The sequence below is a fragment of the Acinonyx jubatus genome, chromosome B4 (genome assembly GCF_027475565.1).
Source record: "Acinonyx jubatus isolate Ajub_Pintada_27869175 chromosome B4, VMU_Ajub_asm_v1.0, whole genome shotgun sequence".
In the NCBI taxonomy this organism is placed as follows: domain Eukaryota; kingdom Metazoa; phylum Chordata; class Mammalia; order Carnivora; family Felidae; genus Acinonyx; species Acinonyx jubatus.
Window position 1 is genome coordinate 18,015,793 of NC_069387.1, and position 27,192 is coordinate 18,042,984.

General features: G+C 35.6%; 1 protein-coding gene and 2 long non-coding RNA genes across 6 annotated transcripts in view; 2 read left to right on the forward strand and 1 right to left on the reverse strand.

Moving 5' to 3' along the window:
- The window catches only part of MALRD1 (MAM and LDL receptor class A domain containing 1), a 754,681-nt gene that overhangs the window by 648,783 nt on the left and 78,706 nt on the right, over positions 1 to 27,192 (forward strand). The window lies entirely within an intron of this gene.
- On the forward strand, positions 179 to 6,725 carry LOC128316298 (uncharacterized). Its single transcript, XR_008299945.1, has 2 exons — positions 179 to 2,648; positions 2,887 to 6,725. It is a non-coding gene; the product is annotated as an uncharacterized LOC128316298 (long non-coding RNA).
- Positions 23,219 to 27,192, reverse strand: part of LOC128316295 (uncharacterized) — a 58,520-nt gene continuing 54,546 nt past the window's right edge. The window contains exon 5 of one of the 2 annotated variants that reach the window (XR_008299942.1): positions 23,219 to 24,725. This is a non-coding gene — a long non-coding RNA (uncharacterized LOC128316295). The remainder of the gene's footprint in view (positions 24,726 to 27,192) is intronic. The other variant, XR_008299941.1, reaches the window with a different exon arrangement.

Consider the following 27,192-nt stretch of genomic DNA (forward strand, 5'->3'; position numbering starts at 1 on the left):
TAATTATATAATATATAATACACATAATATATATAATTAATTATATAATAATTTATATTTGTATTATAAATTATATAATATATTAAATATATAAATATATTTATATTAATATATAATATAATATATTACAATAATTATATAAAATTAATTATATATAATTAATTTAATGTGATTAATTAATATAATATATAGTATATATAATATATATTAATATAGTATAATATAATATAACATAACATATATAATCATAATATATATTATATATATATAAACAAGCTAGAAATGTACTGAACAGAATGGAAGAGGGGAGATCAAAATAATTAGTACTGTAAGTACACATATAATTCAACTAGACAAGCCTGTATTTAAGACAGGCACCATACTCTGAATAATTTAGAAAGATCTAAGAACAACAAGAGCAACAAATAACAGAAAAACACAATCTATATAGAAATCCTGAAATTCGATTTAGATAAGATTCCTTAAAAATATGGGTCCTTTAAAATTTGAAGTCCTTTGTTAGGTGCTCAAGTTTGAGAGCCTAAGGTGAAAGAATCCATCATTTCTGGCATCCATGTATTACTAATAAGGGATATGAGATTGTGAGATTAGAGGGAACCCATGAGAGAAAATGTTTCTGATTGTCTTTAGGGAGTAGTCTCAGATTTATATAAACACAGGTGTTACCATTGACTCCAGAGAGCTCCTTCTTCTTGGGGCTTTCATTGAACTTGATTCCTAGTATTACTTAATAATTATAATGATTTTATAGTTAGCTATCTCTCATTCCCTTTTGGACAATGATCACGTCCACTCTGCCTTTGCATTTCCTTTGTTTATTCTTATTTGTAGGAAAATTTTCTGTATACCAACTAGCATAATTACTAGTAATCCTGGTAAAATAAAAATTTAAAAAAACTCGTCATAATAAGACTATGCATAATATTTACTGAGTTAACCACAGTTGTACTTGGCTAAACTGGCCAATAATTTTAACGTATTTTTTATAATGGAAACTTCTATTAATTCTGACAACAGAGGGGAGAAGTCAGCACCCATTCTTACAATTTTAGCCTTTGACTCCACTAGCACATCAAATTAAATTTTGACATTATGATTTTTCCAAAAGATTTTTTTATTAATATGCAGTATCAACAATAGAAATATGCATATTCTGTCGCCTCCTTGAAGCATACATTCCATCCCCCACCCCCACTCTATTCTCCACCCTCTTTTCCCACACTGTGTGCCTGGGATGCTGACCTTCACGGACTGCATCAACAGGTACCCTTGCCCTTTGGCTTCTAGTTGAATTCGGCCAGTGGGATGCACTAGTGGGGATCAGAGGGTGAAAGGAGTGTTTTCCCTGGCCCACTCCCTCCTGGGATCTTGCAGACTGACTGCCGTTCTGAGACATAGTTTCTGACAGGGGGCCCTTCCTTCCACAATTCTACTTTTGAGCTCAGCAAAGAGCTCCCTGCTTCTGCCTCTTCAAACTTTCTGCTGGTACTTGTCTTCCTATACTGTTCCACCCCTTGTTGCTTTGCCTAAGCCTTGCCTTCACTTTTACAAAATTTCCCTTTAACAAACCCTCCTTAATAAACAAAATTGTCTATGTCATCTGTTTCTTGCTACACCCCTGACTGAACACTTCTCCTCCAAACTCTTGATTTGAAGGAGTGAGAACACTCAAACGTAGTGCTCGTAAGCTTATAGGGCCCCTAAGTATGGAAACCAGAGATCCGGTGGGATAGTACCTTCCTGAATTCATTTTAGATACCTGGTCTGGTAAAGAAGCCTTGTTGTTACTCATTTGACAAAGACATTGAAGTTTGTATCAAGGTTCAGCAGATGCTCACCATAACTGCCTATCAGTCTGCTTTGCTAAAAGGAAATTACACCTCCCGGTGCTTTGCTTGTGGGTGTCAGAGTTGGACACAAGGAGACAGTTCATTCATTTGGGCCATGTGCAGTGATGGAAGGCCATTTATACTGATGTAAATATGTATACCTATATGACTTTATGCTTACATGCAAGACATCTTCAGATTCTAAGTGATAAAATCCTTAAAATTAGCATTTTCCAAGAAGATCTTAACTTCATGACAAGACCGAAACATTTGTGTTAGTAGACGGTATTCACCTAATTAATGATGATGACTTTCTATAATACTTTAGGTCAGGTAGCACTGACCTATATGAGATGGACTGTCTCACTTAAGAAAAAAATCCGTGAGGGTGTTGTTCTCAGATATTGGACCTGAGGATCAAACATTTTATTAACGTTCTCAAATCATGTAGCAACAAGGAGCAAAACTGGAATATAAACTGAAACTGACTCTAAATAATAATCTCTTAATAATCAATCTCATGATTAGCGTTTTGGTGCATTTGTAGAAAAGCAACCGTTTATAAAGCCATTCATTGTCCCTCTAGGGGTAAGTAACAGAGCGTATAAAATAAGTTGTATGTTGATAGCTGCATATAAACAGTTATCTGCTACTGATTAGAACTTGGCATAAATTATATATCAATTCTAACTCAAAGACATTTTCAAATAATTTTCATCATTTTTGTATGTTTAATAGTTTCATTGTATCTTACAAAATCTTGGACAATGATTTCTGAATTCAGTAAATAAGATATGGGTAGGAATCAAATTATTTTCTTTTTTTTTTTAATTTTTTTTTCAACGTTTATTTATTTTTGGGACAGAGAGAGACAGAGCATGAACGGGGGAGGGGCAGGGAGAGAGGGAGACACAGAATCTGAAACAGGCTCCAGGCTCTGAGCCATCAGCCCAGAGCCTGACACGGGGCTCGAACTGACGGACCGCGAGATCATGACCTGGCTGAAGTCGGACGCTTAACCGACTGCGCCACCCAGGCACCCCTCAAATTATTTTCTTAACTCTGAAACAGTATGTTAAATAACAGTGTATCTTCTTTCCTACAAAAACAGATTCTGATTGTCCTTCATTTGCATTTCTTTTGTTAACTACATACAAGTTTTGTAGCTCATGTAAATAAGGAAAAGCAAAGTTTTGTTATCTGGAATGTGGATGAAGTTATCCTGCACTTTTCCTTTCTTTTCTTTTTAAAAATATGACACTGTTTTTCTTTTATTTTCTCTGGGACACATCCAAAGGTTAGTATTTCCTTTTTCAGCAGTTTTCATTAGGAAGGGTACTGGCATGTGGCTTTTGGCTGGGATTATTAATAGGGGAACTCATTCTAATGTCTCATCTACTGCATTGTTTCCAACTTTTGGTTAACCATTGGCCCAAAATATTTGTAGAATATAAAATATTTTAGGTTTAAAGTAGGTTTTAAAGCTTCCTCTGTTAGTTTCTCAATTACAGGGCTGAGTACGTGTTTATGTCTGTGTCCCCGGCATTCAGGACAGTGTTTGGCACATGTGTGCTTTAAAAAAGTAATAAAGAAAATAATAATAATAATAATAATAATAATAATAATAATAATAATAAAGAAGAAGAAGAAGAAAAGAAGAGGAAGAAGAAGAAGAAGAAGAAGAAGAAGAAGAAGAAGAAGAAGAAGAAATTTTTTCACGAATTTCTTTTTTTTTAAATATTTTAGAGAGAGAGAGCACAAGCAGGGGAGGGGCAGAGAAACAGGGGGACAGAGGATCTGAAGTGGGCTCTGTGATGACCACAGCAAGCCCATTGAGGGGCTTGAATTCATTATGAGATCATGACCTGATCCAAAGTCAGATGCTCAACCGACTGAGCCACCCAAGCGCCCCCTAAAGTTGTTTTCTGTATTGAATGAGATAACCTTAGGATAGCCTTTCCCTCTCCCTGGTTCAGGAATACCAGGGACAGAAGTATGCATTGCTTTGTTGTTGAAGACATAAAATGTGCTGGGTATATACGTAGTCTTTAACAGAAAAGTTATAACAGCTGTGCTGACCACTGAGTGCTAAAAGACCTATGAGAGGTTATTGGGCAGAGGAAAAGCACAGAGAGAATTTTAAAAGCTGGGTAAGACTTGAAAAATACCCTCAAATGACCTAGAAGTAAGTCTTCCTTAATTTTTTTTCCCACCAAAAGACCTCTAGTAGCAGAAAGAAACAAATATGTATCCCTTGAGAAGTTTTAGGGGTACAGCTTGGAGCAGCTCATTGCAAGTGTGTCATTTCCTGATAGTCTCCTGCTTTATCTTTAAAAAGAGAAAAAATTACAATATGTACCATATTATATCTGTTTTCTGTCTATGTTATAATAATGTTTTCCAAAACTCTTTTAGTATAATTGATGCCACAAAGTTAGATATGACATTTCTATCATGTTTAGCATACCAGTTTTATACCGATGTGTTTGAATAAAACTAACCTAAAGGAGTCCCACATGCCCAGTCTCTTTGGGCATACATGACAATTAAGCTTTACATTATTAAAAAGTCACTACTATGGATTAACTACCCATGAGCAGGGTTATATCACTAAGTAGAATGACCATATAATTTATTCTCCTAACTAGAACATGTTTGAATATCAAAGAGGGCACACTTAGGCAAGATAAACTAGCCAAGACTGTCCCAGGTAAACCAGGCCTGACCTGTTTTTGCTCACACTTATGACACCAATTGTGTGGGTATTTTCCTCACACGAACCATTTCTGCAACTCTTCAGACACCAGCTGGGTGTCTAACAATTCAGTTCCCACAAGTTAAAGGGCTCAGTCCCATAAGATGGCCCCCACTACAAAATTAAAAAAAAATTTTATGTTTAATATTTTTGAGAGAGACAGAGAGCAAGCAGGGGAGGGGCAGAGAGAGAGGGAGACACAGAATCTGAAGCAGGCTCCAGACTCTGAGCTGTCAGCACAGAGCCTGACACAGGGCTCAAATCCATGAATTATGAGATCATGACCTGAACCAAAGTCAGACACTTAACTGACTGAGCCACCCAGGCACCCCACTTCCAGTACCAAGCATAAGTGCTGAGCTTCCCACACTTCTTACCAACCAGCTGTAAATTGGGGCTTTCCACAACCCCCTCCTCAGTTTCAATAATTTTCTAGAATAACTCACAGAACTCAGGAAAACAGTTTGCTTACTATAAACAATTTAGTAATAAAGGATAAAATTCAGGAATAACCAAATGGAATATATGCATTGAACAAGGTATGGAAAAGAGGCATGGAACTCACATGCTTTCTCTTAGTGTGCAATCCTACAGCACTTCAATGTGTTCACCAACTCAGATGCTCTCACAACCCCATTTAAGAGTATTTTTTATTTTAATCAAGTTTCTATTACACAGTCATGATTGATTAAATCATTGGCCATTGGTATTTGAACTCAATCTGCAACCCTTGTCTCCTATGGTCCAGGGATGGGGCTGAAATTCGCGTGGTGGGTTTCTTTGGCAACCATATTCTAGGCTGAAGCTATCTAGGAACCTACCAAGAGTTACCTCATTAGGATAAACTCAGTTATGGTTGAAAGGGTCTGGTTATGAATACCAAATGATATTCCTGTCACCTGTATTACTCAGGAAATTCCAAGAGTTTTAGAAACTGTGTCAGGAACTGAGGACAGTGACCAACATATATATTTTCTACTGTATCACACCAGAACATATAGTAATCTAAGTTATATATGGAAATTCTCGGTACATCTGCTTAAGCAAGAAAGTCATAGACTGGAATGTAGACATCTTATATATCAAAAATACTTGCAGGAAGTAGACTAGGTGGAACATCTTAATCAACAATATAAAATATTAGGACTTTTACTTTCAGCAATTCTGGATGAACTGATACCAAACTAGCCATCTCATTGTAAGCAAAGATACAACTGGGCAAAAAATATGATGGAAATATTTTTTTCAATATTGGCTTAACAGGCAGCACAAGTCTATATTACCTGGAAGAAGGGAAACTCATGAGGTAGGCCTCATGATTTCATACACTCTCTGCCTGGACATAATTTCCCAACTGTGGCACAGGAAGCAGGCGTCTAAGCAGAGCATGATGTTTAGAGCATTTGAAGCTACTGGCATTTGCAAAGTAGGGCACCACTTAAGAAGAAGCTATGAAGGGGAGAGGTCCAGAAATCTGTGAATGTTATACTCTATAGGCACAGTGTCAAACTACTTAAGGATTACCAGAGAACAATTGTTAAGGGGTCAAAAATGGAAGAGAAATTATAGAGGTCAAGTAGTGCTGATGGCAGTGTCATGAATCTGGTTCAGCCACATTAGAAAGACCTTGTTAACACCTTGTTAATACCACTGGCATTCATCTGAAACACATACAATCAGATCTGAGATAAAACCTCAATGTATTTTTTTATTTTTGATATAATTTATTGTCAAATTGCTGTACATACAACACCCAGTGCTCATCCCAACAAGTGTCCTCCTCAATGTCCATCATCCATTTTCCCCTCTCTCCATCCCCTCCCCTCCATCCACCCTCCATTTGTTCTCAGTAAAACCTCATTTTAGGATTAAGGACCACACTCCCAAATAAGGCCTAATCTACTCTATTCTAACAAAGTCAAAAACCAAACCTTAGCAAATATGCCAAGGAGAAAGTTTGAAGGTAGAGACATGCCAAGTTAGAGGAGCTTGGGAAATTCTTTGAGGAGCAGATCAGCTTTAACATACCTTAAAACCAAGACTTTACAAGTTTAAAGGTAATGAAACAGTAATTGAACTGTCTTCTAAAAAAAAAAAGAAAAGAAAGAAAAACAAAAGAAGATCAACACTCTTCAAAAGAAAATTACCAGGGTCTCTACAATATGTGATGAACAATCATACAGTATACAAAAATGCAGAGATAAAAAAAAAAAAAAAAAGATTACCCATAGTCAAGGAAAAATGTACTCAGTAGAAACTAATTCCTAAATACTCCAATTGTTGCATTTAACAAAGACTATAATGGAACTATTACAAATATGTTCAAGAAATTAAAGGAAAATATGGTCTTAATTTGTAAACAGACATGGCATCTCAGCAGAGAAATGGAAACTACTAAAAAAAGAACAAAATGGAAATTCTAGAACTTAAAATTCCAATAATTGGGATGAAAATTCCCTGGGTAGTAGAAGTGGCAAAAGAAAAAATTCAGTGAGGATAGAAATTATCCCCTTAAAAAAAATAACAAATAAGATGAATAGAGCCTTAGGAACATATTAAGTAATCTGACATATGAAATGACTTAACATACTTGTAACAAGAATCCAAGATGAAGAGAATGGGAATTGCCCATAAAAATATTTAAGTACATAAGACCAAAATATTACCAAATTTAGTGAAAACCAAATTTACAGATTCAAATAACTTAGCAAACGCCAAGTAAGATAAATATGAAGAAAGCCACATCAAGTACATCATAGTAAAAGTGCTGAAAATCAAATTTAAAAAAAAGGAAAAAAATCTTGAAAACTGCTTGAGAAAAAAAAATGCATTATATACAGAAAAACAGTAATAAAAATTAAGGCTGACTTCCTGTCAGAAGTAACAGAAGCAAAAATAATGTTGGGCCAAAATCTAGTGATGAAATAAAAAGAAACTGTTCAGTAAAAAATATCATTCAAAGCAGAGGTGAAATACAGTACATTTTCAGATAAACAAAAATTGAAAATTGAAAAAAATTATCACCAGCCATGCAGTATAAGAAATATAAAAGAATATCTGTCTGAAGAGAAATGGGATGGAAATATGGGATGGAATCTTGCATCTACAGAGAAAAATAAGGGTATCAGGAATGGAAAATAATAAATAAAAATACAATGTTTTTCTCATTTTTCCTTAAAAGACAACTGACTGTTTAAAGGAAAATAGTAACATTGTGAGGTAGGAAACTTTAAAAAAATGGGAGTGAGAGAAATAATAATGGCAAAAGGACAAGTTGAAATGTGTAAATGAAATTATACTGTTTTGAGTTTATTACATTTGTAAAGTGGGGAATAAGAAGTTTAAGTGGGAAGTAGAAGTGTGAAGCCTCCCTAATTAGAATTGATAAGAATGCATTATTTGTAGTCCTAGAAAAATTACTAAAACAATATAAAAAGGTATAACTAGGGGTGCCTGGGAGGCTCATTCAGTTAAATGTCTTAGTCTTGATTTCGGCTCAAGTCATGATCTCATGGTTTGTGAGTTCGAGCTCTGCACTGGGCTCTGCACTGACAGCATGGAGTCTGCTTGGGATTCTCTCTCTCCCCCTCTCTCTCTGTCCCTCCTCTGCTCGGGCACATGTGCTTACTTTTTCTCCCTCTCTCTTTCTCAAAAATAAATAAACATTAAAACATTTTTAAAAAGGTATAACTAAAAAAATCAATAGAAAAACTAAAATGTACCACCAAAAAATATTCAATTAACCCTGAAAATCTAAAAGTAGGATTGAAGCATTACAAGAATCAAAAACAAACAAAAAAGCAAGAAAAGCAATGAATGGGAAAAAATGTCAATAGTTGTATTGAATTATATTAAATGTAAATGGACTAAACACTCAAATTAGAAGCGAGATTCTCAGATTGGATAAAAAAGCAAGACCCAACTGTATCCTGTCTACAAGAGATACTAATTCTAAAGGCACAACTATATTGAAAGTAACAGAATAGGAAAGGATATATTATACAAACAGAAAGAATGATAAAAATGGAATGGCTCTGTTAGTAGGTAAAGTAGACTTTAAGTACTGCAAGAAATAAAGAGAGACATTTATGTTGATAAAAGGGACAATTAACTAAGAAGGCCTAATGATATAAATAATTTAACTGATAACGGAGCTTCAAAATTCATAAATCCAACAGTGGCTAAAGTGAGAAATAGATAAATTCACAACCATAGTTGAAGATTTTAAATGCCAGTCACACAGTAAATGACAAGTATACAAAAATTAAGAATAAAGATTATCTGAACAGTGCTATCAACCAAATTAACTTAAATGATATTCATAGAACAGTACACTCAACAACTACAGAACAAATATTTGGAACCTATACTAAGTTAAAAAATTGAGATGAATTAGGTTATAAAAAAAAGCTAAATGCTGAACAGAGTGAAAAACGAACAGCTCTTCTTGGAGCCACAAGAGAAGGTAGGACACAAAGGAAACTGATGCTTCCAGGATTGAAGAGACAGGCAGATACAGGCAGGCTAGGTTTACTAGAGCAGAGACTTAAGAGCAGAAACCACTGCAGAAATCAGTGCTGGTAGAGGAGAACCTGAATTATGTTGACAAATTGCTAGAGGTCACCGTGGCCAAGTCTGAGAGTTGAAAACTCTAGGGAAACATAGTCATATCAAATCTTCACAATATTCTGAGATTTACCTCCAGGAGATTGACATGGTTCCCATGATGAATATCATAGAAATCTTCCAGCAGGGGTAGGGGGAAAAAAAAAGAAACTATTTTAAAATACTCCAGACCATTCTATTCTTAACAAGGACTACACTCAGGAAAAACTAGTTAAACAGAGCCTAACTGACCTGGAGGGAGAGAAATCTCCAACTCTAGCCCATTCTAGCTATCCTGTGTCACATTGGGTAAGAAAAACAACCAAACATCTGAGAAACACTTGTGAAGTTCATAAGTCCAGAGACCAAAAGACAGAGATGTAACCATAGGGCTGTAGAATGCTTCCCATTCCCCTGTGCCTCTCTACCTCATTGCTAAAGGCCTATCTATATGCAGCAGTTCATTTTACCCAGTATATAATGTCTGGCTCTGTGGAAGAAAAAAATATAAGGCATACCAAAAGGCAAAAACACAATTTTACGAGACATAGCAAGCATCTGAGCCAAACAGGACAGGGGTATTAAAATGATCATACCAGGAATTTAAAGCAACTATGATTAATATGTTAAGGGCTCTAATGCATAAAGTACATGATATGCAAGAACAAAGGGGAAATGTAAGTAGAAAGATGGAAATTCTAAGAAAGAACCAAAAAGAAGTGCTAGAAATTAAAAAAAAATAGTAATCATAGAAATAATGTGTTTGATGGGCTTATCAGTAGACTGGAAACAGCTGAGGAAAGACTCTCTGAACTGGAGGATATATCATTAGAATCCTCAAAAAACTAAAAAAACAAAGAAAACAAAGACTCAGAAAACGGAATAAGATATCCAAGGGGGCTATAGGACAGTTCCAAAAGTTTGTAACATATGCATAATAATGATACCCAAAGGTGAAGAAAGAAAGGAACAGAAGAAATATTTGAAAAAAATAATGGCTAAGAATTTCCCCAAGTTAATGTGAAACACAAAACCATGGATCCAGGAAGCTCAGAGAACCCTAAGCAGGGTTTATATATATGTGTGTGTGTGTGTATATTTAATGTGTGTGTATGTATGTATGTGTGTGTGTGTGTGTATACATGTATATGTGTATACATATACATGTATATATGGTGTTTTACAGCACTGGGCATTTTTCTGGGCCCTTTTTATGCATTATCTTAGTTAATCCTCACAGCTTCTCTACGAAATAATACTATGGCTACCCCCATGTTAGGGAGGAGAAAATCAAAACTTTTGGAAATGAAACAATTTAAGTTCATAATATTAGCAGCAAGCAAAGCCAGGACTGTGATCCAATTTGGGCTTGAGATTCAGAAGGGCCAATCCACATTGTCAGTGTGCCTCAGAAATTTTGTGACAAAGATTTCTTTTAAAAATTGGTGTTTTGAACAGTTCATCCTTTGGGCTCTTTGTGTATCATCTGGGTAGCCCTACAATGGTATTTGAATTTGAGAAAGATGTTTTGTTTTGAAAATCAGTTAAGTATTTTAGATGTTTATTATGTTTAATAAATAACATTATCATATATATTAGCATTAATTAAAATTTTAAGTTTGCATATGTTTATTATTGTCTGCTATGATCATAGTACTGTTAAATTTTTCACATGCTACAAAACCAAAGCAAAATATTGCTTAGCATTTCTTAGAATAATAAAAGGGAAAAAAACAGGTTAAAACAATATAGAAATCACTGGAAAGGATAAAGTGGATATTATTGAATAGTCTCTAACCCATTAAATGGGTCATAGAAAAAAAAATGAATTGACTTGTAGAAAGCAGCTTTTAAACTGTAAGAATTGGCCTATGGGCTTTATCCTATCATGGCTTATTTACTTTTAAAAATTTGCCAAGCACAGTACTTATTCTTAGAAATATGAAGATGAATGACAAAATCCTATGAAATTCTTATCCTCAAGGTAGAAACTGTGGCAGAGACAGACACATCAATTTATAATTGTAATACAGAGTTGTTTAAGGTCAATGAAATTAGATTTCGGCCTCAACAAATATCTTTGTAATAGCCTTTTGGTATTTCTTAACAATCCAGATTCCCAACCAATTCATATGCATCTTTTTAAGTCAGCTAGGCCTCTACTAACTGCTTCCTCTGTGTCCCATTAGGTTAAATCTGCAACAACAGTTCCTACTGAGAGTGAGAATTGGTGTTAGTTCAACCTGACAGTCAGTCCTGACAGTTACTAGACTGTACTGGGTGTTGTTTGTAAATGTACTGAGTGGTCAGTAGAAAACCGTTTCTGCATCCTCTCCAGAAGCATTGTCCATATCAAAGGGCAGTCTCTATTCTTGAACCAAATGGAATAATTGAAGTCAGTAATGGAATACTTTCCATAATCCATTTCTCTCCTTTTCCTATTTAAAAAAAAAAGTAAATGGTCACAAGTGCAAATAATTTAAGCATTAGTGTAATTAGAGTAATTTTTAAAGTTAACTATCATGGTTAAGAAATTGATATTTCTAGTTAAGAAGAGTTGGTAAAACTGATTGGGACTGGAACACCTTTGAATTAGTCGAGATGTCCTATTTTAATCTATATCTTAATTTCAGAAACATTTTTTACAAGATAAACAGTGTCGTTTGATTTCTCAACTTTTTGTATCTTTAGAAAACACTTTAAATCATCAGATTCAATGTAGGCAGATTGAGCTTACTTAGGCTTCATTGTTATTTTTAAAAGAAGGTCATTATTTGAAGGAGAAAATGCATAAAGTAGAAAAGCAGACTACTTCAGAATCATAATTGGTTATTCATTAAATAGTATCCTCATTCAAAACAAACAAACACTTAAACACTTACTGAACACTATTATGTATCAGGACCTGTGATAGGATGTAGACAGAAACATAAAGAAGGCAATTATCCTAGCTTCAGAATGATTAATATAGTGGAGAAAACAGATGAGCATGAGAGACACAATATAATGAAAGATGTGCATAACAGCTCTGCAAAAAAATGCTATGAGATCAGGGTAGGCTTACTTAATTCTGCCTGGGCATGACAATCAAGGCTCTTAGTTGCAAGCAACAGAAATGACTCTGATAAATTTAAGTAGAAAGGAATTTATTTTAAAAATATTGCATTATCTACAGAAACACTTGAAGGGCTGAAGAACACTGCTCAGGGGCTATGAAGCCAGGAATAATGGCCAACTTCATGAGCTTGAACTGATGGTAAAAGGGCATCACCATGGCTGCCATGCAAAACCAGCGTTGAGCCTATAGCACTGTTGCACAATATTGTCCCAGAAACTAACAGATGATGAAACTGCCAACACCTCCAGCAAGGGTGCCCATGATGCATCACTAGCTCCAAATTCAAAGTCTAGAGTGAGAGCCTCTCTTCGGCAGAGCCTAAGTCATAGGCTGACATCTTGGCTGCCATGGAAGCTGGAAAAACAAGCATCTGGAGTGTTCAATTTCTATAATGGAATGTGGGTTCTGCCTCTCACTTATGACAGGAAGCACTTTTGAGGTGAATCTTGAAAAATAAATAGATATTTACTAAGCAGACAAGGAGTTATATATTCTAAGAAAAACAGTTTTCTCAAATGTGCTACAAGAACATAGCCCATGTGTGAGAGGCATGGAAGGTAAAATTCTAAAGGCAAGCACTATCAAGATTATGGAAGTTCATATATGCCATGATAAGAAGGGTAAGGCTTACCCTGTGAGAAATGAGGAGGGATATTCTTGGATGCAAATGTTGTAAAACCCCACATGCACGGTGAAGGATGCTCTGAGAATGGAGTTTGGATGAGTACTTCACAGAAGCAAGAAGGATCTTTTAGGAAATTACTGAACTAAATTAAGGTGAGGAAAGATGAAAGACTGGATGATGGTTAGTTATAACTATGGGAACAAAAGATGATATATAGATGTAAGAGTAATCAGTAGGATTTGAAAACTGATAAGGTATAAGGATGAGTGAAAAGAAATGTCTTAAGATAATGCTCAGATTTGCACAACTAGGCTGCTACGAGTGACCGTCTCTGAAAAAAGTGAGGCAGATATTAGAAGGTTTTGCAGGGTGATGTTGCATTCAGCCTTGGATATAGTGACCCAGAAGCACCTGTAGAATAGCCACATGGAGGTGTCTTCTGGAGAGTTCAGTATAAACAGCTTAGACGAGATGGTTGATCAGAAACAGTGCATTGTGGTGGCAAGGGCTGATGGTTTTGGTCAGACTTCTTTTGGTTTGAGTCACCACAGGCTGTGTGACCTATGGAAGTTACCTAAACTCTCTGCATTTCTTTTTTTCAACCATAAAATGGGAATAACTTCTACCTTTAGCGTTCATATATATGAAGAAATATGTATCAATCACAATCTATACCTGCTAAGCAGGTAGCTCTGAACATTTAGAACTAGAGGTTTTAATTTTGAAGTTATCAGAATATAATGCAAGGGACAGAAGGAGTGTAGAAAAGAATATAAGGAACAATCTGAGTAAAGAAGGTAACTGGGAGAGTTGGTGTCATGAAATCCTAGGGAAGATTCAATAGGAGTCATCTGAATTGTCCAAAGAGCCCAGAAAGATGTCCACTTGTGAACAACTACAGTGCTATTAGCAACTTTAGAGCAGTCTCAGTGAACTGGGGAGGTACGCGGGATTTAGATGTGATAAATGTTTCAAAAAATGTATGGAGTAAACACGAGAAGTTAATAACAATTTGTTAAAAAGGAGAAAACTGAAAATTCAGCCTAAAAATGCAAAGAATCCTCTAGATCCCTGGCGAGAATAAAACTAAACAAGTAATGAATATTATTTTCCCTCAGATCAAAGTTCCATTTTCCACAGGTTTAAAAGCAGAAAAAAAAAAGGTGGGGGGGGCGGATAGAGACGAATCCTTGGGAAAGAGTTTAAAGTTCATTTCCCCCTTTCTATTCAAGTTTTTCTTTGTTCACTTGTAATTTTTTCATAGTACTCTTAGAAGACTTAGTTCTTCTTTACCTCTACGCAAATAATTCAAAGGCAACTTCTAAATAGTCTAACCTTCAGATATCATCTCAGCTATTCTTTGATGGCCCATAGTGATCTATTTTAACATAGTTTTTCCATTATTGAGGCACCTGGGTGGTTCATTCACTTAAGCGCTGGACTCTTGGTATCAGCTCAGGTCATGATCTCCTGGATTATGAGATCAAGCCCCATGTTAGACTCTGTGCTGACAGCATGGAGCCTGCTTGAGATTCTCTCTCTCCCTCTCTCTCTGCTCCTCTTCCACTTGTGCTGTCTCTCTCTTAAAATAAATAAACATTAAAAATTTTTAATAGTTTTCCATTATTAATAAAAACAAATTCTATACCACTGTGTGTGGCTCCTAATTACCCTTATGAATATATATATATATATATATATATATATATATATATATATATATATATATATAAATGTATGCATAAAGTTTTCAGTTGTCTAAAGACTTAATCCAGTCTGTTTTCCTGTGACATCCTTTGGATATTCTACAAATTGTAGACATCCTACCCTTAAACCCCTGTGCCTTTCAGTTCGCTAAAGTACCGACTACCCATGAAGATAAATATGACTTCTTCACCGTTACAGCTCTCACACTTAGTTTAGGGTTTAATTAATTAACTAATTAACTTTGTAATGAGAGGAACAGGGTAGTAGAAACAGAGAGAAAAATAGGGATGATACAAAGGAACTTTCAGTATCACTTAGGCCTTTTCTCTCTTGTCTATTTTTTTTTTTGAAACCTTAATGAGGATATGATTTGAGCACTCTTCTGCTCCTGAGCAGCAATCCCAGATCCCAGCAGTCGCCCCGAGGGTCAAATCCAAGTAGAACTGTAATCACATGTTAACAGTTTAATTAAGCTTTTTGTTAACAATGAGTAGGATTATCATTGATATACTGAGTGTCCTCCTGACATGTATAGCATTAGTAAAAGGCAGCACAGACTTTATAGCATAATATTGTCTCCTGTGGGAGCAGATGAATTTGTGATTTTCTTGAAATGACAAAATGATTTATCACCTCCCATATGCACTGCCATCCACCTGGTACGAGTAATGCTTCCCCTGGCAGGCTCCCTCCAATAACAAAAACAAAAGAAAACAATTTTGATGGATAAAAACTAAACCAAGATTAAGAGAAGTGAAAGAAAAAATTTTATCAAAAACTGTGGTTTTTTATGCATCTTATTAGGATGTACAGCATAGTACATTTCACCAGACACAGTCATAATTCAAGCCTTTAAGTGAAGGCTTGTTTATCAATGCTTTGCTGATTTATAAGGTAAGCATCAGTAAGGAAGATATAAGAAAATAGATATAAAGGCTGTCTTTGGCTGGGACAAATGACCATTATTCATATTTCTACATAGATGAACTCAAAAGAACAGTCCTATTAAATAGTGCAGTTTCTTGTTCTCACTATATTCTGGAAAGGAAACCTTTGCTGTAATAAATGGCTGAGTTTCTTTGCATTAACTACCCCCAGTTGCAAACAAATAACTCAGTTGAATCTAAAATTCAATGTTCTTAAAGTAAAAAGAGGTTAGGGAACAAAGTTCCCATAAGAAACTACCTTTGTCGTTGAATACAGTAAAAAAAGAAAATGAGATAGCATGAAAATTGAAGCTGAAAATATCCACAGACAGAGGGGAAATCAGGGAGTGACTATCAAGAGAATCAGATGCAAGAAAGAAATGTGAAAGAGAGACACAGCAGTGGGTACTGGGGCTAAGTTCTTGAATATTTATGGATGGTTGCAGTTCCTGCCACACCTACTACATAAAGGTCTTAAGAAGATATGACGTATTTGGCTTAGATGAAGAGTAAAGAACTATAACATTTTCCATTTTTTTTTTTTAACACAAAGGAATAGTCCTCCTCTGATAAATAACTTGAAATTAAACTCACGGAAGTTGGTGAAACTTAAGACTCATTTTAGAGAGAAGGACACATGATGCAATTGGTCAATATTTTGCTATGTTCTGTGGGATAAAAATCACACATAGTGAAAATCTGTAGACAGAATAAAGCTGCAAACATGGGAAGAACTGTATTTGAGATTTAAAAAAAGTAACCTATGCATCAGTCTGGGGATTTTCCGGTGGTGGTTATTCTCCCAGTCTTCTGTTCAATTAATTTTTAAAAATACAAATTAAAGAATTTTTTTTAAATTTTTTTAATGTTTATTTATTTTTGAGACAGAGAGAGACAGAGCATGAATGGGGGAGGGTCAGAGAGAGGGAGACACAGAATCTGAAACAGGCTCCAGGCTCCGAGCTGTGAGCACAGAGCCCGACGCGGGGCTTGAACTCACAGACCGCGAGATTGTGACCTGAGCAGAAGTCAGATGCTTAACCGACTGAGCCACCCAGGCGCCCCAAGAATTTTTTAATTTCTCCAATAAGATTTGAAAGAAAGGTCGTTTCTAGTAGTTTGCCATTTATACACACAGAAAAGTGATTTGATACACCATTACTGGCCCTAATTTCTCCATATTATTTATTACTCTACGCCTGTCCTTCAGTGTAACTACAGTTGACTCCTGAACAAACTAGGGGTTAGGGTTGCCACCCCCCACACGGTCAAAAATCCACGTATAATTTTGACTCCCCCAAAACTTTACCAATATAGTCTATTGACCAGAAGCCTTACTGATAACATAAAGTCAATCAAAACATATTTTGTATATATATTTTATATTGTACTCTTACAATAAAGAAAGCTATAGAAAAGAAAATGTTATAAAGAACATCCTAAGGAAGAGAAAATACATTTGCAGTGCTGTATTGTATTTATTGAAAAAAAATCTGCCTTTAAGTGGACCGAAGCAGTTCAAACTCATGTTGTTTAAGGGTCAGCTCTTTTGATGATTTGAAGATACACTTGATTTTATTTATTTATTTATTTATTTTAATATAATTTATTGTCAAATTGGTTTCCATACAACACCCAGTGCTCATCCCCAACAAGTGCCCTCCTCAATGCCCATCACCCACTGTCCCTTATCCTCCACCCCCCATCAACCCTCAGTTTGTTCTCAGTATTTAAGAGTCTCTTATGGTTTGCCTCCCTCCCTCTCTGTAACATTTTTCCCCTTCCCCTCCCCCACAGTCTTCTGTTGGTGAAGATACACTTAATATTAAAGAACCCAGAGATCCAAAAAGTCATTATATTTGTGGAAATAAGACAATGAATGGTGTTATCCAAGATCATTCCCATTATACCTGAGATAAAATGGTTGCTATATGAGATACATCTAGACATATGACATAGGCATTGCTAAAAAATACGATATAATTTTTTTAAGGTAGGTAGTGACTCTAATAGGAAGACCTATCACATTTCTGATTTATCTTCTTATAATTTCCACAGATTCCTGCTTTACTAGAGAGTCACAATACTGAACTAACTTGCAAAAAATCTTGATTTAAGACAGTAGAATATCATGATTGACTGCATAGAGTTTGGGATTTAGGGTGTCTGAATTGATATACCCTGGCTCTTATGCTAATTGGCTACATAAGCTTGGGCAAGTTCATTACTACCTTTAAAATTATCATGTGAAAATTGAAGACTGTAATAGAACCTACCTCATAGTGTAGGCGTGAAGGCTAAATGGGTTAATGTTGGTAAAACGCTGAAAACAATGCCTAGCACATATCAATTCTTGCAGCTATGATAATTATTTTGGTGGATTGGCATTAAGAAAAAGTTCTGTATTACAGAGGTTATGAAAAAACAGAGAACTAGATCTGATATCCTAACCCAAATATATTAGACCTAATATATCCTAGAGTGTCTAATGGTTCCAGGTCATTTTTATGCTTAATTATGCTAACCAGATTTAACATCATATTTGAAAAATATCTGTACGAGATAAATTATCTTAGAATGCTTTATTTTATATTGTTCACAATAGTCAATATAGTGCTGTTATAATTAATATTTGTGAGAACAATAATCAGGCATATTCACCAAAATTTTCCAATTTACTAATTCTATAAATAAATATTTTTTCTTTATTAAATAGAATTAAAATAATATTAAGGGCCAATTACTTCTTGCTGAATTACCACTATTAATTCTCAGTATTCCTTTTCCTGGTTGTGGCCCAGAAAACTCTGGCAATATTTCACACAATGAACTTTGTTTTTTTCTGTCTGACCCAAACTAATCTTCGACCCTATGCATTTATTTATCTGCAGCCTCCATGTAGTCTTATAAAAAACTTCCTAAAGAGACAAAAAATTGGCATTCTAGGAAATGTTTCTAAGCTATATACTTTATGAGTAACATGATGATTTTACAGCAGGCAACAATTTATTCATTTGTTGTCCCTCAGATTGCCCAATATTGCTCTTGACCTTGTCTTCAGGAAACATTTTCCTTTGGGACTCTTCCCTTTATGACATCCTCAATCTTTTTCACTCAGTGGCTTTCCTCACTCTGCTTGCAAACCCTTGTAGTTCTGTCCTATTGCAAACCAGCTCTTAGATTTTTTTTTTTTTTAGTTTGTAAGATGTAAGTGGATAGTTGCTGCCAAATCCGTATATTATACCAATATAGATATGGATCAAATAATATTTGGCCAAAATTGTTATGTTTTTGTATACCTGCTACCTTCCATCACCAAATGCCTCCATTTGTAGATTAAACCTGCTACCCCACATTCCCTCACAATCTTTTCCCTACTTTACCTTTATATTTTGGTATATTTTTGATCACAGTTGTCCAACCACTCTTGGTTATCCAATCCAATCCTTTTTCTCTTTGACCTGTCCAGCTCTGCTTTATTGTCTGATTTGGCCTTTACACTTAGATTTTTATTCTTTGTTGAATTAATTCTGTTCTTCCACATCCTAGCAATGTATATTCTTCTACACAGTCCTCGGGGCTTTATTTTTCTCTTTCTTCAGAACGCAGAGTTCAGAGCGACTTCCCCCAAAAAACCAAGAGAAAGCATATTTCAGTGTCTGTGTCAGCAGCCTCTGCATCTCGAGATCTGGCAGACCTAGTCAAAAAGGAGGCCTGCCTAGTCACCAAGATATGACTACAAGGACAGTATAGTGTTTTGTTTAACTGTAGAAGTAAAGGAAGTAAGAAAGCGTAATCAAATATTACAGATTATATACATATTTATTCAGTAACTGCTTAAATATACCACTAATTTCAGAATGAACAAACCATGAATCATTAAAAATCTCCATGGTCACCTAAGAGCTTAGGTGATTATTCCTGTCTTTTGCTATTATTATTTGTGAGACTTCTGTAAATATTAATTTATCTTTAAAATGGGATGACAGTATTTGCCTTGGGTGCTTCATAAGGCTATTCTAAGAACTGAATAAAATAACATGTACAGAAGTTCTCTGAAAATTCTATTATGTAGATATAGGACATCAAACAGATGATAGGTTTTGAAAGAGAAGAGTCTATTTTTTTTATACTTCTTGATATCTTTTCCACTCCGCTCATGGTGTTCAGCCAGTATTTGTTGATTAAACTCACAATAATAGTATATGTGTGTTATATTTTGATACTCAGGTAAAGGATATTAAATTTTTAAGAAAAGATCAAAATATATTTGAGAATCCTATGTACAATGAAAATAATAGTACTACCTTATAACTGTATGGTCATTTTTCCTGGATCTTGTAGATAAATTGTTGATATTCTTGTCAGTCCAAAATAAAACCTGAGAGTACAGACATCACAGACACTTAATTGTGAGAGGCAGAAATGTAATGAACCACAATAAATGTTAGAAGAGGTCACTGAAATTTTCTTGTCTCTGTGTTCCATTTTCAAACAAATGACAATTAAAGCATTCAACACTTTGGAATAGTAGAGAGATCTTGATTCTTAAAGAGTTGTGGGTTTTGATGGCTGCTCAGTCACAAGCTGGGTCATTTCTACCTGCTTACTTCACTTCTCTGATCTCCAGTTTCCTTACATGTAAATGGGGATAGAGGTATTGACTTAGACCAGAAGAGCAAGCAGGGCTCTTTCAGTGTATACGTTTATCACTCTCTCCTATATACCCACCATGGTATTTGGCGTGACCTCTAATTTTGTATCATTTATTTTTCACTGTAATGTTAGCCACAGTTGAAAAATACTCTAGGTCTCTCTTGGTGGTTTACCTCTCAAAATAATCATATTGCTGCACTGATTTTGTTAGAAAGATGGCATTTAAAAAACCATATTTTTTTTAGGGAAAAAATGAAAAATCAGCAGATCTAAATGTTTAATGTGGAAAACAAATGGTTTGATATCTTCTGTTTTAACTCACAAAGTGGAAAACTGTTTGCCAAACTGACCATAAAAATGACTTGTCTATGTATTTTCCTACTTTCTCCTTCTAAGCCATCGGTATTATTTTAGGGCAGGGAGCTCTTCCCTACCTATTTGGTATTTACTCTTCCAGGCATTTGATTAAGTTTTTATTAATATGTCAGTTGCTTTAGCTTTTGTATTTCTAACAGCACTGTCCACTGCATACATTAGGAGCTTAATAAAATCTTTGTGATAATAATATCTAATTTTAATAGACTTCTTTAATATGTGCCAGGTACAATTATAAGCACATTGATATATATTGGTTAAGCTCTATAATATAGGTGTTATGTTTATGTATTTTATAGATGAGGAAACCGAAGCACAAATAGATTAAGTAATTATCTTTATGTTCTACATACTGGATGAGATTTTTGAGTTTACTCTCCACCAATAAACTATTTTTTGAAATATCTATTTCTGGGGCGCCTGGGTGGCTCAGTTGGTTAAGCGGCTGACTTCGGCTCAGGTCATGATCTCGCAGTCCATGAGTTCGAGCCCTGCGTCGGGCTCTGTGCTGACAGCTCAGAGCCTGGAGCCTGTTTCGGATTCTGTGTCTCCCTCTCTGTGACCCTCCCCCGTTCATGCTCTGTCTCTCTCTGTCTCAAAAATAAATAAACGTTAAAAAAATTAAAAAAAAGAAATATCTATTTCTATATCCACTACCTCCAATATGTATTCTAATTTTAATTTTTTTACTCGTTTTAAATTTCCACATAATCTTCCTTATCTTATATCTCTATTTCATTTTCTTCTCTCTTCATCAATGGTTTGCTTCATAGAAGCCATTTCTTCTTTCAGTAGATCATTCTCTGGATCTTTAGGATACTGTTCTCTTCAGCTTTCCCTGATGTAATTTTTTAGGGATATTTATTTTTCCTTGTGGATTAGGAACAATAGAGAATATAAGTTGCCCTTGTCCCCTCTCCACTTTTGCCCCAGTGATTTGAAATCCATTGCAAATCAAACTGTGAACATATTGATGGGCACAAACAGTCTGGTTTCTGGCTTCCCCTCAGAAATTCAGCTGGAGAATTTCCTATCCTTGCCAGCTGGCCCTTGGATCTGTTGGATTGATGAATCACAGTTACTGAATTGTGTAAGGAACAATGCATATCCTGAGTTATTGTGAGGATTTTCTCCCCAACTCCATCCCTACCTTCAGTGACTTGAGCCGTGGCGACATTATCTCACAGGACACAATGTGCCCCAATCAGTATCTTTGTGTCATGTTGCTTTCTGGGGGTGGGGGTGGGGGAATCACGCAGAAAAAGACAGAGAGAGATAAAAGCACACCATGGCAGTGACAGAATGACTCCTTGTTCTCTGCTAGGCACATACTGTGAACTCACAGTTCAGGTCTGCCTATACAAGATGTTAAAGCTTGGGTATGTTTGTCTCAATCTGCCTGATTTGTTACTTGAGCAAATTTCACCCAGTCTGGCAATAGGTGGGTTATCAGTCTTAGTTTTGGGTTTCTGAATTTTCTTCTTTTTCTGAGTCATCAGAGATACCAATACAAGAAGTTACAAGCATTTAGAATAGTTTAATTTAAAATGTGTATCCTGGATGACCACACAGTGCTTCTTGTCTCAGGCTGTGGTGAACAAACCAGTGAACAAGACAGACTTTACTGCTGCCTTCATAGGCTTTAGAGGTTAGGAGGGAACAAAAAACAAAACCAAAAACACCGTTAATAAGTTGTTATATCTGAATTCTGAGTATATGAAAATGGGAGAACAGGACACTAGGCATATTTATGGTAGTCAGGTATCATTTCAAAATGTCCTAATTATTTTATAAGCTACTTTCATCTTTCTCCATGTGAAAAAGTTGTTTTATTTTTCTTTCTTTTTAATTTTTTTTAATGTTTATTATTTTTGAGAGAGAGACAGAGTGCAAGTGAGGAAAGGGTAGAGAGAGAGGGAGACACAGAATCTGAAGCAGGTTCCAGGCTCTGAGCTGTCAGCACAGAGCCCCACGCGGGGCTCCAACTCACAAGCCATGAGATCATGACCAGAGCTGAAGTCGACCCTCAACTCACTGAGCCACCCAAGCCCCTCGGTTTTATTTTTCTTTGGTTTCCTTTGCTTTTGAGAGTCCAAAGCAATTGTAATCACTTGCTTGAAATATTGAATATTTTCAAATTCAAATTTCAAAATATTGAATGTTTTCTCCCATGAGCACTTGATCAAAAAAATTGCATGCTATAAAAATAGTGGCATTAATACTTCTTTACATTTTTATGAAAGAGAAACCTAATTAGGAACAGTGATCACTGTTCTTTAAAGAACTGTTCTTGCCTGTAAAACTGTCTTTCCATGCAGGAGAGGTGGTAGAGGCTTCAGTTACTCCAATCCCATCACACCTACCACACTTAGCAATTTTTCTTTGGTAGAAAGACAAACAAATACAGATTAATATTTAACAACAATATAATCACAGAGAACAAACCAAGGAAAAGAGTGTCACATGCTTTTGTGAGAAAATCCGAGGTTTCGAATAACTTCCTAATGTGTGAACAGATTCAGTGTGACGCCCATTTTTTTACTCTTTATTTATTCTTTACATTTTTAAAAATGTGTCAAAAATGTAGCATCTGTTAACAGAATCACAGATTACTTTAATATGAAAGAGTATAGTAATTAGTACCTACTACAGTCAGTCTGGAGAGAAAAAAGTTAAGTGGACAAGGCTTTGTCACATATTTTTGCTACTGATTAGGTACTATTCAATACCAGCACTATATTGTATTTAGAATTGAATACGTGTAAACGAACTTATTATTTGAGGTAAAGTGCATACAGTGAAATGGTGGCTTGAATGGAACTTAAAGAACATTAAAGGTGAATCTATTCATTGAGTCTGTGCCTAACCAGCTCCGTGTGGAGAAGGACGAGGCATAACAAGTACATTTCAGAGTACCAGTGTGCAGCCGGAAAAAGGCAAAGAGAGAGAGAATCTTTTTATTCATCACTCATTACTGCACGAAATCATACATTCTTATTGAATTTATACTGTCATTCTTTTTGAAATAGAATAGTTTTCCACTCTTGAAACAATTATATATTCATAGCATTTCTGGGACTTTAAAAAGTATACTGTAGGTATTTGCAGACAAAGGTAAGAGAGAGTTTAAATGATTTACTCAAGGTCATCAAATTACCCAAAGAAAGTCAGATTTTAACATTTCCAACTGCTCGTGCTTTAGCACTATTTTGTGCAGTTCTGTATATAACTTAGTAAAACATGATTCCTGATTACAGTTCATCACAGGCTTTTCCTGTCACCTAAGTCACCTCCGTCACAAAAGCAGTAAGGGCAAAGAAAGTGAATCAGTTAATCTGAAAACTCTCCATGATAGCCTTTAATTTGTAGATAAATGAGGTGAAGAGGTGACTAGGTTTTTCTAGAAAATGTCAAGGTGAAAACCCTCAAGAGAGAAGTCTTATATTCATCTAATATGACAGCCCACAGAAGAGTTTGATCATGGCGGGGGGGGTGGGGGGCAAGAGCATGATCATGGCTGGGCTGAGTGGGTCCTACCACAGAACTTTTAATGGAATCTCAAAAAGGAAAGCAGAACCCGGGTTTCACAGCAAAGACTATATTCAGTGTCCAGAGGACTCCCCCAACCCTCAGAGAGACATTGGCTCCCCAGCTCACAATCTGGGTGCTTTTAGATAATTTCAAAAGAATTCACCCCATGGGATGGGGAAAGGGCACAATTTCTTCCCTGGTATTGGTCTAGGCAACAGGTCGGTATGGTTAAACGGTTTTTGTTCTGCTGGGCCAACTTTGGCCAAAACAGTTTTGTGAATAGAGAGAGAGGAGGCTTTGCAGGGAGTCTTTACTGATTAAAACTATGGATATTTATTTATGGGGTTGTGGTCTTTCCTACTTCCCAGTCAGATATATACCAGAGGCAAGGAAAAAATAAACAAAGCAATAGGAGACTCATCTCCACGGGGTGACTCCATCCCTGGCTCCTTAGCCAGACAGCCTTCTGTTCTTTTCCATTTACAATCTTCTGAAGGTGACTCTGGTATTTGTCCACAGTGTTTTCTTGTGGTAAGCTGGAGGAGTAAAATGACATGCCTTTACTCCACCTAAGATTCTAGTGTTAAAACAAAACAAAAAAACAAGAAAAAAGGAGGAAAAAAACCACATGATAACTAGTTCAGTTTACCTGCTAATTAGATCATTAAATGATTCATTAGATTCAATATAATTATCATTTTATACTGTATTTCTTCATTTTATGTTGTTTTATAACAGCATTCCAAAATGCTAATCATCAGAAAGACACCTCACTTCAGTAATTCTCAGGTGAGGCCATTAGATAGTGCTCTATTTCTCTCATTTAAAAAAAAAAAAAGTTTTCTTAGTGACGCTGATGTTAAGTCCAGTTTGGAAATCATTGATTTAAAGTTCTTGTTCAATGTTATGATGAAAGTGTCATGACCTTTGTGTATCTCAAAGTGAACTGGTTTATTAATCTGAAGGTTTCACACAGTAACTTTTTTTTTTTTTTAAGTAAGGCCGTATCTAAATAAAAGATTTAATTTTTAAGAGTCTTATTGTTTGGCTCCCTCCCTCTCTCTTTTTTTTTTCTTTCCTTCCCCTCCCCCGCGGTCTTCTGTTAAGTTTCTCAGGATCCACATAAGAGTGAAAACATATGGTATCTGTCTTTCTCTGTGTGACTTATTTCACTTAGCATCACACTCTCCAGTTCCATCCACGTTGCTACAAAAGGCCATATTTCATTCTTTCTCATTGCCAGATAGTATTCCATTGGGTATGGTGATGGGTATTGAGGAGGGCACATGTTGGGATGAGCATTGGGTGTTATGTGGAAACCAATCTGACAATAAATTTCATATTAAAAAGATAAAAATAAATAAATACATAAATAAATACATAAATAAATAAATGATTTAATTCATGGTGTGATATGTTTTTAAAGATTCTGGTTGTTTCTTTTTAAAGTTCTTTTTCCCCCCAAGATGTTATTTACATTCAAGTCAGTTAACATATAGACATATAGTACTGGTTTCAGGAGTAAAATTTAATGATTCATCACTTACATATAACACCCAGTGCTCATCATAACAACTGTACTCCTTAATGCCTACCACTCATCTAGCCCATCCCCCACTCATCTCCCTCCATCAACCATCAGTTTCTGCTCTAGAGTTAAGAGTCTCTTATGGTTTGCTTCCCTGTTTTTATCTTATTTTTCCTTCCCTTCCCCTATGTTCATCTGTTTTGTTTCTTAAATTCCACAGTTAAATCATAAGGTAGTTGTCTTTTTCTGACTTATTTCACTTAATACACTCTAGTTCCATACATTTCATTGTAAATGACAAGATTTTATTCTTTTTGGTGGCTAAGTAATATTTCATTGCATATATATACCACATCTTTGTCCATTCATCACTCGATGGACTTCTGGGCTCTTTCCATAATTTGACTATTGTTGATACTACTTCTATAAACATTGGGGTCCATGTGCCCCTTCAAATCAGTATTTTTTAACCCTTTGGATAAACACCTACCAGTGCAATTGCTGGATCGTAAGGTAGTTCTATTTTTAACTTTCTGAGGAACTTCCATACTCTTTTCCAGAGTGGCTGTACCAGCTTGCATTCCCACCAACAGTGTAAGAAGGTTCCCCTTTCTCCACATCCTCACCAACACCTGTGGTTAACTGAGTTGTTAATTTTTATCCATACTGATAGATGTGAGATGGTACATCATTGTGGTTTTGACTTCTATTTCCCTGATGATGAGTAACATTGAGCATTTTTTCACTTATGTGTTAGCCATTTGTAAGTCTTCTTTGGAGAAATATCTGTTCATGTCTTCTACCCATTTCTTAATTGGATTATTTATTTTTTGAGTGTTGAGTTTGAGAAACTCTTTATAGATTTTGGATACTAGCCCTTCATCCAATATGCCATTTGCAAGTATCTTCTCCCATTCCATAATTGCCTTTTAGTTTTGTTGTTTCCTTCACTGGGCAGAAGCTTTTTATCTTGGTGAAGTCAGTAGTTGATTTTTGCTTTTGTTTTCCTCACATCTGGAGATCTGTCTAGTAAGAGTTGCTACAGCCAAAGTAGCTACAGCCAAGGTCAAAGACTTTGGTGCCTGTGTTCTCCTCTAGAATTGTGGTGGTTTCCTGTCTCATATTTAGGTCTTTCAATCATTTTGAATTTATTTTTGTGTATGGTATAAGAAAGTGGGCCATTCTTCTGCATGTAACTGCCCAGTTTTCCCAACACTATTTGTTGAAGAGACTGTCTTTTTTATGCTGGATATTCTTTCTTGCTTTGTCAAAGATAAGTTGACCATATAGTTGTGAGTCCATTTCTGAGTTCTTTATCCTGTTCCTTTGATCTATGTGTCTGTTTTTGTGCTAGTACCATACTATCTTGATGATTACAGTTTTGTAATACAGCTTAAAGTCTGGAATTGCGATGACTCTTGCTTTACCAAGATTAATTTGGCTATTCACGGTCTTTTCTGGTTCCATACAAATTTAGAATTGTTTGTTCTAGCTCTGTGAAAAATGCTGGTTTATG